We start from the raw sequence: 15,834 nt of genomic DNA on the forward strand, positions 1-15,834 counted from the left end.
TTATATGCAGGTGATAGATACTATTATGCTTTGCAACAGTTTGCCTATTAACTGCACATGATTAAAAATCTCACAAAATAGGATATGAGAACTTGCTATTTACCAAAGGCCAGAAATAATGCCAGTTTTGAGAAAGAGAGCAGCATTCAAACAATCCAAGACCTGCAGAGATTTTCTCATTACTCTATTCTGTCACATGGCAGGGAAGTACAATACAAGATGACAAGACAGATTCCACTTCCTGGCCCGCCTCCCACCCAGCATTGGTCACGGGCGGGGACCCTTGCTCCCAGGGCACGTTCGGGAGCAGCAGCCACTGAGGAAGGCATGTCCGAAGTTCCCTACTGTGCTCTTGTGGGTATGTGGAGTCAGATGTTTTTCTTTAAGCTGTTACTAGAATTGCAGTGATGGGGATGAAGTCTATTGAATAACATGGAAAGAGTAAGATTATGAATAGAACCCCATTCACATGAGGTTTAGGAAGGGATGGGGGGGGGGCTCAGGAGACAGGAGGATCATCATTGGCACTCTGAGCATCATGTAATGTAAAGATCATTGTACAGGAAGCTAGTCTCCCTGGTAATTAATTCTGTGATCTGGGGTTAAGTCTCCTCATCCCCTGTTTATATAATGAGGAAGTTGCTTTAGATTAGTGGTTTTCAAACTGAGTCCTTAGAACAGTGGTGTCTTACGGAAAAAGTCAGGGGGGTGGAGAGAGGCATAAACCCAAGTGGGTCATGCTCTCAACTCTCTACTCCATCTCTTATGCAATCATTTTTGCTTTTACCTGTTTTATGGTGAAGTTGAATTAAAAGGTTTTTTTTTTAAGTTGTGCTATTATAAAGAATGAAGTGTCTGAAACCACCAAGACTGGATGACCTCAAACATCTCTAATTCTTTCTATGGGTCTACCCAAATATTAACAAATAAACAGGCATTCACTTGCTACCTCAATTCATTTTCATATCCACAACATCTCAGGGTAAATTAAAAGTAATTCTTTTGAAAGTGACCCATTTTTACTCTTGTCCAGCAGTGGACTCTGCAGCACCTTGACAAATGTATCTAAATTATAAAAATCACCCATGTCTTCTCTTCACTAGAAAGTGAAGCTTTTCATGACTTTTGGTCATAAAACTGATATGACTTGTTCTATCAACTTCTTCAAATCATTATTCCCCTGATGCTTCATCATGATAATAATTATTATCATTATTATTTATGAAGTTGTGGCAGAGTCTTGGATAATCATTTCTAATATCATACATCAGCCTTCCTGTCTCCACAACCTGAGCAGGAGTTGGCAGCACCCTTCCCAATGTTCCATTAAAATGTTGCCACTTTCTGATGAATCTAAACTAGTCTTTAGTTTCCTTGGCAACCCAAAATACTTCTCATGGTCACCAGAATCTTCTTTTGGGTAGGAAAGCAAAAGGCCTCCACTTTCTGGGAAAGGTTCAAAGGTAGTGGAAGGGATGATAAAGCCAGATTAAACTGAAATGAGTAAACAGAAAGCAAACATTCTTTGTGCATAGAATAAAATGAGAGAAATTGAGAATGGTCCACCTTATCACCAGGTGCGGCCATTTAATTGTACTCTATGGCAATTAGTCCAGTCAGATCTGTGGAATTTGCCCAGTCCTTATCAGGCTGTTTTCCTAACCCTAATGGATCCCAGAGCATAACTGCATTAACATCCCAGAGGGCATTTTGGTTATTATTAGCAAGGTTTGGTTCCAATATCATGGTCAAAGGAAGGAACAGTAACAACATTGTATTCCAGCTCTTGGAATCCATTCCAAGTTTTAATCACATAGACAGTTCCCTTCAAAGTTTAGTGCTTATTTCATTTTGCAGTTTTTGGAATGATATATCCAGAGCCACACATGTTGAGACATTTATCCAATTCATTTTCTATACCTGAAAGATGCAGAGAGTCAGCAAATAGTTGGCCTGCTTGCTGCCACAGTTTCTCCTGCATCCAAGGTATACACTGAAAAATCAATGACAGCAGTCTTTTCACTCAATCCAGATGTAGCCCCCAAAGGAGTTCTCTGAGCATTCACTAAAAATTAATCAGAGTTGAGAGTTAAGATGAAACTTACTCCTCATCCTGGATGCACCCTTGGTATTCATGGATATAACATTTATAATTTCAACCATTCAGAAGCACCCTTCAAGATCATGATACCTGTATGACTTGGCTTAGTCATATAGCTGAATCACTTATGATGAAAAGATTCCCTCAGCTAATGAGTGAACCTAACTCCTCCCAGAATCTACTAAACACAACGTTTTATCTTTTCCTTGCTCTCAAAAAAGCATTTTGAGAAAAAAATATGGACTATGCTAATGTTTATTAATTTATAAACATCATAGAGGCTCCAGGTTTTTTTTAGAATCCACTATTATAACTACTAATGTTAATATCCATGCACATCATCTCCCCAGTTCTAAACTCATTCATTCTCAACCGCTACCATCTCAATCAATGGCACAAACATTCAAAAGGTTGTTCAGAGCAGAAACCTGGTGGTCAAGTGTGAATTGACCTCTTAACTCTCCATCCCCTAATCCATGAGAAAATCCTATTGATTCTGTCTCCAAATAGATCATGATCTGTCCATTAATCTTCCACTTCCATTGCCACCATCTTGGTCCAGGCCATTATCGTCTCTTCCCTAGACTGATGATCCTGAATGATCTCTTCTCCTGCCTCTTCCCACTCCACTCTCTATTCTGTAGTTACAGAAATCACTTTGAAAAGTGAATTCAATCACTATGAATTCAATTCATAGCCTTCCCACCAACTCCCTCACCATTCACTCAACATTCACGTGCACTGAAAATTCTTTATAGAGTTTGTCCATTGTAAGCTCAAAAGTGTTAGTACGCAAAAAATTAAGGAATTTACATCAGAATGTCAATGTAAAGCTGCCTACTCCTTCTTTCATTGAGAAAGACTTGCTATATGTGTATATAAGTGCAACTAAAAAGCGTTCTATGTGACATAGTTGATTTACGTCTGCGCAAGCTCTTATTCTTATCACAGCCAATAGTTTGCAGACCAGCAGCCCATGTGCAGACCACAAATGGGAGTCGCCCTGGCTTCACAGTCCAAATAGTAAGGCTCCTGTCCGTCTCTCAGACTTCACTTTGAGCCCCCCTCCTCATTTGCTTTCCCTGTTCCAGCCACAATGGACTCCTTTTGGGTCCTGGACACAACCATGCTGTCTCTGAGACATAACCACCTTAACTGCCACCTGTCCTAGAGACTTGAAACTTACTTTCCCTCAATTGTCCCTGCCTTTTTAACTTCAGTAATACTTTCTCAGGCTCTCCTTCCCTGACCACTTATGTAGAGCTTCCTCTTTGTTCTCCATCACCATTTGGTCTCCAGTTTGACACCATTTTTTCAACCTGCAAGAACATATTTATATATGCATTTAGCTGTGGATTTCCTGTCTTCTTTACTAGACTGGAGACCCCAAGAAGGCAGAGCCCCTACTGGTTTCTCTGTTTTTACTCCTCAGAGAACCACCACTTTTGGCCCAATATACCCCTCCAGTGCATTATGGTAGATGGAAGGTTAGAGAATCCACGGCCAGTTGTGCTGACATTCTAAAATGTTAGCTGACTTTTCCCAGGCCTCCCAGGATCATTTGCAAAATCTGAGTAAGAACTGGATTCTTGCACCCAGGTTGCCCAATCTCTAAAGCCACGTTGCCTCTCACTTTGTAGTTACAATGAGTCTCAGCCAGTTTAAGGTTAGGCAATTTATAAAGGAGAAACAGAATTACTTCATGTGAGTAAACAGTTCATTACCCTTACACGGGATTTTCTCAGCCTGAATCATTGCAATGTTTTCATGTGCATTTGCATCCCTGTCATTCTCCTTGGAGGCCCCATCATATCAGAGCTAAAATTTATAAACAGCCAAAAATTTAGATGCCAAACACTGGGGCCCCTTCAGGGAACAAGACCACCCAGACACGCCTTCACAAAGCTTATGGTTCAGAAAGAAAAACAGATGTTAACCAAGTAATAAAATAAGCATGAAGAGTGGTGAGTGAGAAGAACACAGAACTACAGGATGGCACTGCAGGACACACTAACTAACATTTTTTAGGGGTCAGGGAAGATTGGCACCTGAGGATGGATAAGAGGAAAATAATAGGGGCAGAAGAGCGATGCAGGCAGCCATCGGCAGGTAAAAAGGCCAGTGAAGAAGAGGGAGCTTGGTAAATTCTGGGATATAAAGCAAGTCCAGAGGGGCTGGAATGCCAAACAACGGGAAGGAGAAGACAAGGGTTGAAGTTGGGGGATTCTCAGGGGTCAGAATTTATGTGGCATAGCAAGGAACTTGGACCTTGTCCTTTCACACCAAGGCATGACATATCCCACCTTCTATTCCCAACCCCTTACTTATAAATCTTTTACAACAGTATTGGGCATACAGCACTTGCCAAATATGTGTTAGGAACTATTAGAGGCTCTTTAAAGAATAGGAAGCAATAAAAAAAAACTGAGACAATATTAACATCAAAGGGAGAAAGTTATAGAAGGACATTAATCAGTATACTATGTGGCTCAACTATGAAAAATATTTACGTGTGTATATGTGTTATAACTACATTTGAAGGACTTGTAGGCAGTCAATAGATAATATCTAAAATGGGAAATCAAGAAATATCTGTAGACGTTATTTAGAAATAAGAAAGTAGATACCAAATACAAAGCTGACAGATTTGTAAGTAGTTAACTTCTGAAGTAAAGGATTAGAAGAGGGAGGTGGGATGGGGTAAAGTGGAACTGGACATGCATTGTTTCTATTTTATTATAATCCTTATATATGTATTATTTTATTTTCATGATTATAAGCCATGTATATGCTATTTTTTAACAGAAGTATAAGTTACACACACACACACACACACACACACACACACACATACATATCCCTAGCAAATACTAATCTCAACAGAAAGGAATAGAGGGAAGCAGTCATGACACCCCTTACTGACCTTGACAGTAAGGTCAGTAAGTCTGACCCCATCCAGACTTGCCTGGGTTCCTAAACCAATCATATCAGTGGCAGGAAAACAGCAGCCTTTGCCCTTCTGTTTGTGGGAGGTGTCAAGAATGGGTCTGCCAGTGCTAGGGGAGCCCCGTAGCTATCTGCTTAGATTCCAGGTTGGCTCCATCTAATGGATCCGGAGCACAGACAGAGCCCCAGTGAAGCAGATCCTTGGGAGTTCCAGAGCTCTCAGGATCTTCAGAGGAAGCCAGTACAAGACAGAACCCTGAGCTCCAAGGACAAAAAGCAAGATCCAGAGATAAAGCACCTACTCTCTTTGATCTGGCTGACACAACCACGCATGGGAAGTAGATATTGACATGTCACAGCAAAGTTCTTTAGATGTTTAACATTTCATTTCTTCATACCCCACTTGCTGCAGAAGCGTGATGCTTAACAAGGACAGAACTCAAACTATCTTTTACTACCTATGAAGGAGAAATAGTGAGAGGAAGATTGTAATTGAAACAATCTATTGAAGAGAGGAAGCTGTTTTTAAGTATTTTTCAAAGACTTAAGAAGGACCTCTTTTACTGACAATGTTAATTAAAAATCTTTTTTATTTATTAAAGCAATTCCCCTAATTTTCTCTACCAGACAAAATTTTATTAGGCTACTTTCAGTGACTAGATATATTTGAAAGCAAAAAAAAATGTATTAAAATGTTTTACAGTTGAGAATTTTTACTTCTTCAAAGTAAGTTTTACACAGAATGAATCTTTTAAGTAAAGTGTTATACATCCTAACACAGTTTCCTCCTACTTAAAGTCAATGAGGATATTCATCTCTTCTGAGTGTAGGGTGTTTGTTTGTTTTTTTCTTTTTTTACTGAAAACTAGGTATTTCTCAAAATATATGCCACCTATTTCTTCAGTATATCTTAAAAGAATAACTTTCATGTAAGTGAATGTTCAAGTTAAATGTTATTAAGTACAAACAGCATACTAACTAAAAATCAGTCAATCTTCTAACTACATTTTGCAAACAGTCTTGCTCTAGCCAAGTTCCCTATTAATTGCACAATCTGTATTTTGGGAAAGACAGAACTTAATTGTTTCCAAACAAAATTTCAAGCCTGCATACTGTTTCCTTCCTCTGGTTGGTTTCAGTTAAATGAATTCATCTTTTAAAAAGGGAGAAGGCAGAAAGGAGGACTTCTCAAAAAAATTAATTCAACATGTGCATTTCATCAAGAGTTTTAATTATAAAGTTGCAATAGATACTTTTTGTTGCAATCACCTTTGGAGAGATTTCAGTTTTTTAGAGCACTACTTTCATCTTTTGCCTTACACTTTGTACAGACAAATAGTAAAAAGCAAATGCCAACTTGAAGAAAAGATATTTAATACTATAAGAACCTGAAAGCAAAGCCAAAAAAATTCTAACACAGTTCAAGCAATATTATATAAAAATTTGTATCAGCACATTCCATTGCCTCTTCCTAAACTAAAAAAACACAAGTAACCCATTTAGAACATTGAGTAAACTTTTTCTCAGATGATGAATGTTACTTTATGGTCTTTTCAGGTACTTTTTCAAAAACCGTAACATTTTTAATATTCAAAGCACAGTATGTAGACACATGGGGAATATGAAGAAATATAAGATACAGTTCTTACTCCCAACCTGGTTAAACCCTATTGGGAAAAATAATCTTACTGTAGGCACTTACAGTAGCTCAACTGAGCTAGACTTCTCTAATAAATCACCTGTAAGTCAGAGGAATTTCAACACTGATCATGTGAACAATTAGAGGCCTAGAGAATCAAGGTGACAGAGAGAAGTAACAGGAATAGATCCACACCAGGTCCTGATGTTTTACTAGTGAAAGGCCCTTAAAATGGGATCCTTAAAAGATACATCCTACACAGGGATTTCTATAATAAAGTGTGCTATGCGTTATATAAATTATTACTTAATCCTCACAACACTGGCAGACATCCTCTAGTTATTCTCCCTTTACAGATGAAGAAATCAACACATAAAACAGATCAGTAATTTTCCCAAGGTCATAGAGTCTATTGAGTGGCAAAGTCAGGAATTAAATCAGGGCAGTTTGGGTCCAGTATGTGGCTTTCAACAAACATGTATAGAGTTTTTATCCCACTTTGGTTTGAATGGGATTATTTATGCATAACAGAGACGTATATCTGCATGGGGGAAAAAGGCATGTGTGTGTGTGTGATGTTATTATAGCTGTCTTCTCTGGATGGTAAGACTTAGAAATTTTCTTCTTGCTTATGTGAATTTATAATTTGTAATATAACGGCTGCATATGCTCATGTAATAAAATAAATACAAAATGTTATTTCAAGAATAAAACTAAATGGTAACAATTCAAGTTGATTTATTTAATGTCTAAATGAAGATAATGGGTTCTATTCTCTTGTTATTAATAATGAAAATAGCTTATTGTTTGGGGGCATTTATTTCTGAAAGAACATTGTACCAAATTCCGTACCTGCATTACCTCATTTAATCCGTACAATCTTCTTACAATGTGGATGTATTTATTATCCTCCTTTTACAAATGGTGAGAACAAGACAGAGTTTGTGTGACTTGCCCCAGGTCCTATAACTGTAAGTGGCAAAACTGTTATCTGAAGCCAGTCTCCAGAGCTTAAGCTCCACAGTGGTGGCATCTCTCCTGTGAAAAGGAGTTCTGGCTGAGAACGGAAGGCACGTCCAGAGATGGCAGCTCTCTGCACTGGAAGACTGAGAGATGTCAGTCTCAATTCAAGGCTTGACAGTTGGAGTCCTTCTCTCCATTCACATCTTGGGTAGAAAAATGTAAAGCCATTTAGAGGTCTCTTTATGGAGAAGGAGGATTCTTACTAGCCTCTAGTATTTTGTAGGCATGAAACCCTTTCACAGTTAAAATATTTACCAGTATGTTGTGATAAATTTTGTTTAATTTTCATACAACAAAATACCGAGTGTGAGTTTTTAAAAAAATATTTTCATGATTTAAATTGTTCTAAATCCCAAATTACAAATGTTTGTATTTCATCTTGAAACAGAATTTAATATATATTTACAATAAGATGTTATATTTGAAACTGTCATTTTAAATTACCTAAGCATCCAATAAGGGGATGTTAGATTCTAAACAATCAAAGGGAAGAATTTAACAGGAGTAAATTCTTTATCATTATCCCAGAAGAGATAATTATGGAAGTTTAGATATATGATTGTATATGTAGTTTAAATAAGTTATTATAAGACATTAATTAATCTTGAAATCTAAGAAATTACTCCTGAGACCTGTTCATCTACTTTTGACAATATATGTATAAAAGTTTTGATGTTTTTAATTAGCTTTATACTAACAGATTCTGCATATAATATTCTTCTAGCATATTGTTGGAAGGGCTCTTTAAATTGTAGAAGCAATGGTATACACGGTTATGGAATGAATATCAATATATTTTGTTTTGCTTTCAGTGACATTTAACTAAATAAATGTCTCCTGAAGCTAACTGATAGGAGGTGGCAAAATTTTGTGCAGGGTTCACTATCTAGTTCTCAAAACAGGATGGAAATGTGGTTTGAGATAATTCTTTCCAAGTGGGTGTTTAGTGAATAATCTAATACTGTTCTTCCTAACCATATCTGAAAATGATTCAAAGCTTGCTAATGAAAAGAGAATCTCACTTTCTCTTGCAGAGACTTAATTTTATTAAGCTCCACACTTTATGTTTTCATCTCTCTGTGGGTTATTAGGCTGGTTTCTTTCCCAGCACACAGGGAGAATTGTTCATTTCATCTACACTTCTTTAGTACTGAACAGCACTATGATACATGTCAAGCCCTAACCATACACGCATGTTAAAAATAGTTACATACTGCCTATCTCCACCATGATAGTGGGGTCCCACCAAATTTGTGCTAGGTCTTCCTGTGCCACAGAATCTATCAGACTCTTTGCTTGCCACTGGAAGGGTCTGAAAAGCCAAGTGACATTTTTCTCTCTTTCTCCTCTCCCCACTTTCAATCATCTTTCCTACATTTACCTGAGTTCTTTCACTCCTTTAGGAGAAAAGGGAAAACGGCTGTCAGAGTCAGGAAAAAAAAAAGAAAGAAAGAAAAAAAAAAAAGTTCTTTCTTGGCTTTTCATCTCCAGGCAGATGAATCAATAAAATATGAAGACAAAAGTGCTCCATCTTCTGGCCAAGGATGAATGCTTACCAGCAGATATTGTCTGTTGTTAAAAGAAGCATTTCATCTCAGGGACAAGATCCTGAACACAACTATTGATAAATCCTCCGGGATCATCAAGAATAAAACGTCCTTCTCCTCGTCTCACAAACTTGAAATAATTTTCTTCCAATCATCTTCTCTTACTTCTTTTATTCAACCCAAGTATGCCAACGGTGCAGGTTTGGGCTTGGATTCAGCCAAAGCTGTCCCCTCTCTGGCCCTTCATGTTCTGGCACAAGTTACTCACCCTTTTGAATCCTCTGTACCCTCATCTGTAACATAAATATAATAATGGTTTCTATCTTCTACTTAGTTGTAAGGACTAAGTTAAATACAATTTGTAAAATAGTTAACCTCATATCAGGCACATAGAAAGCATCCAATAAATGTGAGCTACTCTGATTATAAATATTGCTATGACTTTTTCTTTACCATTTTAATTCAATTCAATACAATTTCTTCAGTCTTTACTGTGGTCAAGATGCTAAGGACAGTAGTAATTATTTTTTAATGTAGACTTTACCTTCAACAAGTAAATAGTCTACTAGTACTGACAAAGAACTTTAATATAAAGCAAGATAAGGTAGATGACAAAGAGAGCTATAAAGTGTTCCAAGACAGTGCTTCTCAAACACTGTTGTGCATAGCAACAACTTTGAGATCCTGTTAAAATTTAGATTCAGTAAGTCGAGGGTGGGGCCTGAGATTCTGCATTTCTCGTAAGTACCCAGGTGATGCTGATGCTACTGGTCTGAGGTCTTTCCTTTGTGTAACAAAGTTCTAGGGTATTCAAGTATGATACACACAGGGTTTGTATTTGGTTGATGCGCACCGATTATCTGTACTGGTTTCTTAAAGGCTGTATGTGTTCTGATTGGCCATTAGCCATGACAATCCTCTTGTTAAACCTATTGTTAAGCTTCACTTGTGATGTAAAAAAGAAAAAATCACAGCATAGAGGTTACATTTGGTTTTAAAGCAAATGGGTCACAGAGTAAGTGGGGTTTAAGAATGGCCTTGAAAGATTAGCAGAAATTTACTCATTTCCACTTGCTTGCCTAGTATACTTCTCAAACATTGTGATCACTGTTCATCTGGAATATCAAGCGCTTTCTTATGATTCTCCTCTAAAATAGCATTCCTTTGAGCCTTGGAGGACAGACAACTGCTTTGGAAGAATTATACACCTCAGTGGCTGTTTCTGTGTTCTCATGGTTTCATTGCTGTTGTTTCTGGCTTTGAAATAAAAGTAAACAATAAAAAAATGCAAAGGCACTCTCTATCTTAGAAGCAAAACCCTGGTCCTTCCCAAGCGGAGGCCAGAACACGTGTGTTCTGGTGTCAGATACCATCTGCTGAACTGGATATCAATTTTCAATCAGGGACTTTCACATAAAAATCTAGATACCCAACTTGAAAAATTGGGAAATTCAGCTGCCCAGGGCCCACATTCGCATTTGGAAGTCATGACCTACAGCAGCAGAGCCAGACCATCTTTGGGTGGGTCCTGTGCCTCAAAGGCCCCCACACTCCAGGCAGATCTCATTCTCTCTCACACTCAGTTCGCTTCACTCTCTCCTATGATTTGGTCTACGTAGGTTACTTGAGTTTGCGATTCTACCTACCTAAAGCCCAGAAGTCATCTTCCTTTGGGAAAAAAAAGATTGTTTATCTTAATGATATATAACTTCTATATATGGTAGTTTTCAGAAAACAAGGCAACGTTTTCTTATGAAAATAAATCTTACTATGATAATCAAACTTAATTCAGGGGCTAGTATACTTCAGCTTCCTTAGTTTCCTGTCTTTGTTTTTATCCATCATTTCAGTATTTAGTTTCAGTAGTTTGTTTCTTCCCTTCCCTACTGAGGAACTGAAAGGATATCCGAGTAAGAAAGAGAAAAAGGATAAACCATGGAATCAATACCCCATTTCACGAGTAAGACATTTCTTAAGGCTATGCTACCAACTTTATGAACCAGTAGAGAATTCACATAAAGTAAAGAAACCAGAGAAAAGTTTGTTTTTTCCCAGCCTCAGTCCTCTATGTCCAGAATTTTATGACCAACTCAGTAAAACCTGGGTAAGTCACTTTGGTTTCTTATGCCTCATTTATACCTCATAAGACAGAGAGAAATAAAGAAAACAGCTTTGAGTCATTTTGAAAGCATTCTCAGATCACTAATAATAGATACATATTTTAAAATTAAGGCCCTATTTACTTACTCAAAACATACTTTATTTTAGATTTTAGATTTCTTTCCCTTCCATATTTAAAGGTACTAAAAACTACAAAACTACACTGACACCAAGAGAAAAGAGACACTAATTGCCTCCTTAAAGATATAAAAATTTTTCTGACTTTTTTTTAAGTTCCACAAATAGATGGCCATTCTCTAGCATAACTGTTTGACAATCTGAAAAACTGAGAGGCTTCTAGAGGAAGACAGGATCACTGCAAGTTTAAAAACTTCTCTGAGCATAGCTTCAAAATGAATCACCACCACCTCACTATTTAACTGGACAGCTGATGTACTGGAAGAGTCTGGCCTTGAAAGTATAAAGTAACATAATACCTTGGCCAATATCCAGCCCCCATTTCAAATCTACGATTCATGAATTTGCTCAATATAAGACATGAACATCTGAGCTGGGAGTCCACAGCCCCCTGAATGTGGGGGTTCTGCTCAGCTCACTGACAATGATCGCACCCCTCACATATTTGAAGGCCAGACAGTGTGAATACTACATTCCAAGGTTTCTGTAGAGATCAAGTAGAGAGATGGAATTATCTGAACACTGAAAAGTGCACTACAAAGGCAAGACATCATTCGATAGGTAAAATGTTTAGAATAGGGCATGGTAGACTGTAATTCCTACATATATCCTGTTGGTTTAAAAAATATATTGCTAGGATCTATGATACTGAACTCTAGTAAGAATTTTTTAATTATTAGCTACACAGCATATTTCTGTGGTTGGCCTACTCCCCACTCACTTTTTATCCCACTCTAACACTTCTGGAAATGGCTAGAATATGAACCAGGTTTGGTCTTGCTAGCACTCTTACCAAAAGGCTATCCAAAAAAGATAATGAGAAATAGCATTTAGTATTAAATGGTAGATAAGCTAATTAATGCGTTATATTAAAGGGGTACCATATGCAAGCTGAAATTCAGTATGTTATTCAAAATCTCAGTCATTGGGGGTGCTTAGGCTCACTAATCAGGAGGGACCTTCACTAGTTTAGTATCACCCATGATTCTTGTAGTCCCCCTGATGCAGCAACCTGCCTCTCCCCTTCCTCCTTCCTAGCACATTCTCAGCTGTATGCTTGCCTCCTTGGACTTCTCTGACTTCCACCACTGAACAGTTTCAGCCTTAGAAAGAGGACTTTTGACTTCATTGTCACTTCTCGCTCCCCAGTAGATTGACACACTTTCTCCATCTCTTGACCTGAGTCAGAGCACATGACACCAACAGGTATTGATGATGTTACAGATAAGCTGGCAGCTTCCTGTGTGCCACCAATTGCATATACACTGCACACTGATTAGGTGCCTGTGTATACAAGGCATTGGTGAATGCAAAGCTAAATAACTTCCTGTCTGCAAACAGCTTACAATAACTAAAACATTTTTGTCATTTTCTCATGTATAAAAAAGTATGTAACATAAGTATTATTAAATTCTACAGGAGTAAGAAAGGAAGAGTAATTGTATTCTCTCACCGATCTTTCCTCCATCACTTTCTAGCTCCTACCCCTCCTTTATTTTACCTATTACCTTTCCTCCTCTATTCACCTGATATGTTACAGATCTACTTCTTTGGTTATTTATCAATGGCTATCTCCAACTGCCAGAATGTAAACTGCATGTGATCAGGAACTTTATCCTTATTCACTGATGTGTCCCCAGCACTTAGAATACTACCTGGTCCAGAGAAAGAATTCAATAAATATTTGTGGAAAGCAGTCTTCCAGAAGAAGTGGCATTTGAGTTGAACTTTAGCCAATAAGAAGGGTTTCAACAGGTGAGAAATGGAGGGTAAGAACATTTTAGAAGGAGGAATCAGCAGGACAGAATAACTAAGGTAATAAAGTGTCTCTAAGACAGAGAAATAAAAGGATTTGGTGGAATTTAACTATAAAATTAACTTTATGAAAGTAAATAATTTTTGCATCAACAGTATTATATTTTAGATATTTCAATGACATGTATGGGCCAATCAAAGTACTTTTAGAGTGATCCCAGTCTCAGATGGATAAACCACAAAGTAAAGATAAATTTGTTAATATCATGGAGAATGGACTGAATCCAGAAAGTAGGGAAGCTGGAGAATCACTTAATTTTTTTTTTTTAATGTTTAAAGCTTTTTAAGTGGTACTTTTTTAAATGGTTTATATTGAAATCACTCCTCTGGAAAATAATTGGCTTGCAGTGAAAGGTCGTCTGCCACACCGTTTCTAACTGCCGTGAAGAGACTGTGACTTCATGTCTCTATCTTGCTTCAAGTCAAAGATAAGTCTCTCCTAGCACTACAGCTGACTGAATTGGCTCCAGGATGAATTTCAACGACTGGGATGTAGTCCAGGTGATGTGAGCTACAGATAAACAGCTGCCCGACTTTTGCTTTGGTCCGGCTTTCAGCCATGTCTTCCCAGTTCATTTTCTGGTATGAAATTTTAAATTTGCTGTGTCTCAAATGCATCTGAGGGGAAGCTTCTATTGTCCTCGCTAGGGCAGAGAGAGGGGATTGTATCTTGCATCACGGCTGCTTCAAGCAGGGAGCTGTGTTGAAGAACAATTATCCAGGCTCACCAGGTCTTAATTACTGACAGAACATAGCAAAGAATTTGAAATTCACAGCGAATGAGAAATACCCACGTGGCCTCTAAAACTCTAAAACAATAAAAGCCTTTGGGGAAGACTGCATTGCTCCTTAGTTGCCTTAGAAGACAGATTAATACGACAATTCCAGGAACTTGGAAATTGAGCTTACCAACCAGCCACCCCAGAGGATGCCAACCCTCAACACTGCCTGCAACCAACTGGGTGTTACGAGCTAGACCAACTGTGGGAATGTTTTCAATGCTTATAAAGAGCCCAAGGAGACCAAACAGAGAATGTGGTAAAAGGGCCCAGTGGCTTTTTTTCTGTCTATCATCCTCTTGAAATAAAAATGGATTTTTTTAAAATGCAAGCTAGAAAATAACCACTTCCATTCCTGCAACCCAGCCAGGTTTGGGATGAAAGCAACTACTTCAGAAAAAGGATGAAACAGCAGCACATAAACCATGGAGAAGAGAAAGGGCTGGAAGATGAAAACTTTCTCAGTGTAATGAAAACAAAAACTTGATCAAAGTACACAACTCCCAGTCTTGAAACACAGTATAAAGATTTCATTGTGGAGAACAAAAGGCTCTGGAAGGAAGAATGAAAACAAAGGAATGGCCAAAGGAAAGAGAGAGGGGGCGAAACAATGACATTCTTCCAAGACCGGGAATGAAATTCATCCTAAAAAGAAAGGGCACAGAAGAAAGGCAACTACAAAATAGAAATAGAAAATGACTATGACATGTGGAGCCAGGAAGCCAGTGTGACAATATTTTCTCGTAAAATGATACTCTATTTCATCACCATATGCTTTAGGAAAATCCAATATGTTCCTGACAGACTTCTAACATTTTTTCCCAAGATGGTTAAAGCTTTAGGGAATGTGTCAAAGATACTTAGCACCCACTGCATTTTTGAGTATCACACGTCGGTAAGTCTCTGGTTCATGAATTTTAATAATACCATTGCAATTCAGTTTGCCAATCACTCTCCCAAGCACTAGCTGATAAAAACATGCAAAGGCAGATCCTGTTTTGGTTTGTTCCAGTATACTGTTGAATCTGCAAATGGAAATGTGTATATATGTGTATGTATACATATATACACACACACACATATATAAAAGTTTATATATAGATATATAAATATATAGATATATAACTTTTTTAAGAGAATGAATGCTAAGATGGGATACACACATTATTTGAAAGAATTATTTCAAAACGCTGGCTGATGATTTTAAAATACTAGCTATTGCAGAAAAGAAGTGAACATTAAAGATGTAATCAATCACAGACATGCTGCTTCAAACTAACAAAAATGAGAACTAAACAGATTAAAATGAGTCATTCTGTGCCATTTGCTCTGCACACTTCCACGTGGAGGACCTTCTAAGCTATTTCGCAGCCTTTTCCTCTCATTGGAACTGTACGTGTGTATCTCTCTCTAACCACCTGTGGATTTCTAGTGGGCTACTGCATCATCACAAATGACATGTCATCCCTGGAAAAGTGCCTGGTAAACTACAAGACATTATATAAATACTGAATTTGATGTTGTACCATTAATAATGATATATTAGTGTAAAATTAAAATAATCGATTTTCCCTTTTGTCTGGCTTCCCTTTCTTTATTCTGCTATTTCACTCTGTCAAAGGTTAACTGTATCCTTCCAGCCACCAGAGCTTCAAATGTAACTGTTCTCCATTCTTCCTTTCCCCA

Source organism: Camelus dromedarius, chromosome 11 (genome assembly GCF_036321535.1).
Source record: "Camelus dromedarius isolate mCamDro1 chromosome 11, mCamDro1.pat, whole genome shotgun sequence".
In the NCBI taxonomy this organism is placed as follows: domain Eukaryota; kingdom Metazoa; phylum Chordata; class Mammalia; order Artiodactyla; family Camelidae; genus Camelus; species Camelus dromedarius.